The sequence below is a fragment of the Chiloscyllium plagiosum genome, chromosome 46 (genome assembly GCF_004010195.1).
Source record: "Chiloscyllium plagiosum isolate BGI_BamShark_2017 chromosome 46, ASM401019v2, whole genome shotgun sequence".
NCBI classification, from domain to species: Eukaryota; Metazoa; Chordata; class Chondrichthyes; order Orectolobiformes; family Hemiscylliidae; genus Chiloscyllium; species Chiloscyllium plagiosum.
Genome location: NC_057755.1, coordinates 3,278,192 through 3,280,585, shown reverse-complemented (window position 1 = coordinate 3,280,585; position 2,394 = coordinate 3,278,192).

The following is a 2,394-nucleotide window of genomic DNA, read 5'->3' as shown; positions in this document are numbered from 1 at the left end:
CCTCCTGCCTTTATACTCTTCTAAGGATTCACTCGATCTATCCTGTCTATACCTGACATATGCTTCCTTCTTTTTCTTAACCAAATCTTCAATTTATTTACTCACCCGTTCTGCCACTGCGAACATTTTCTCCCTCTCCCCTGTGCCTTTGAACAGCTGAACCTCTCCATGTGATTGAAATCCCTCATTGCTGGGACTTTGAATCTTTATCACACCCACTCAAACGAAACGATTCTGATGGCAACAACAGGGCATTCACTTGCTGCTGCGCCGATAGGCCCTGAGGAAGTGCTCACCTGTGTTGTATTTACCTGGTCAGTACAGTCATCCAAAGGGCAGTGTCATGTGATCTCTGACATTAATTCCTACTACTAGAGACTCGGGTTGGGGGCCTGAAACTTGACCCCAGGAGACTCATGCTGCAAATTAACATCCTGTATGGGACATAAAGAACATGAAAGCATGGGAAAGGTTAAAGCATGAAGCCCACTGGCAATCTGTGGTCTGTGGAAGGCAGGATGGGATAAGAATAGTGGAATTGAGCAGAGTAAGGTTAAGGCTGAAAGGTCCCTATGGCGAGATGAGATAACAGTTAGTAGAGCTAGTTTCCCTGTTAAGTGTCATTATGACAAGATTGGGGCCATAAATATTTGGGACATGACGTTAAATATCTAATTAATAGTTAGCAGAGTCAGCTTGAGACTGGAGACTATTGTAATAGATGGAATAGCTAAATATCTATCATGACAGGTTAGTCTGGAATGGAAGATTACTGTCGCAGAGGTGATAATAAATATCTAACCGTGACATTAGAGTAACATTAAGTAGAATGTACAACTAAAGAGGTAATGGGAACTAACATCACTGGTTTATTGTGTAGCTAGAGTGAGGTATTTTGATTAATATAGTTGGACATGCTGATAAACTCACAGAAACATGATTTAAAAAAATAAAAATCCATGGACCATGAGGGTCGGGGACATTTGAGAATCTGCTTTCTCAGTGTCATGGTTTTTTTGTTTGCAAATAAAAGACCTACTTCTTGAAGAACTCTCTGCGTCTCCTGGTGATGCTCTACATTTTCTCCACGACACCTGTCACTTACAATCCACTGGGACCTGAGCAGGATCAACCAAATAAATTCTGTCACTACAAAGTGAGGTCGGAGGTAGGGGATTCAGAGGTGACTAGTTTACCTCCTGACTCCCTATGGCCTGTCCGAAAGTGAGGAGTGTGATGGAACACTCCCCACTGGCCTGGGTGGCTGCGGTTTCAATAACATCAAGCAACTTGTGTACATCCAGGATGAAGCAAACCTGCTTGATAGACTTGTCATCGAACAGCTTCAAATGGCACTCCCTTCCTCATCGCTTCCCCGTAACAGAGTGGGACACCTACAAGAGGCACTGCGGCAACTCACCGAGGACCCTTTGACAACAGATTTCGGATCTGTGACCCCTACCGTCTTGATGGACACGGACAGCAGATACATGGGAACAACATCCCCCCCCCGCCCCCACTGCAAGTTCCTCTCCAAGCTACCCGCTGTCCTGACTTGGAATTACTGTCGCCGTCCCTGCAATGTCACTGGGTCAAATCCTGGGATTCCCTCCCTAATGTAGTTGTTGGTCAACTTACAGCACATGGACGACAGTGATTCAAGAAAGCAGCTCACCACCACCTTCTCTAGTGGTTTAAAACAAATGCAGGCTTAGGCAGCAACACCCAATGGAAGAATAAATAAAAAGGAACCCACGGTCGTAGGTCGAGGTTGGAACGTGAGTAACCACAGAAACTATTTCAGTGAGGTCTCCACTTGTATTTAACGGCAAGCCCATCCATACCATGTCTACAACACCGCACCCTCCCCCAACCTAATCGCCTTCTTCATTCTCCACAAAGCCAGTGCCACCCACCAGCCCTTGTCTGCAGATAACCATGAACCAGCTCGCCCTCGTGTGACCGCAGCATTATTTCTTTTCAATAGGATATGCTTACCAATTCAATGAGTGTTTAACTGCTGACACATCGTGACTCGACAAGACACAAGCAAACAGGTTTCCTTGAGACATCTTTTAGAAACAGACCATTTATCGCACTTAACCCGCTCGAGACAAAATGAGAAGAAAATGCTTGTGAGCCCTCACTGGGTTAGCACGCTGAAGGGAAGGCCCTGCTGTTCCCAGAGCCATCACAAAAGTTAAAAGGTTTTGGAAAGTACAGCAAATTCCCCATTTGCCTGTCTTTTTGGGCCAGGTTGACAGAAAACGTGGGCCAGTTTTACATATTTAAGAAGAATTACTATTTGTCATCATTAAATATGCTTAATGGCATTGTGGGTCAACCCACAGCAGGTGGACTGCAGCGTTTCAAAAAGGCAGCTCACCACCATCG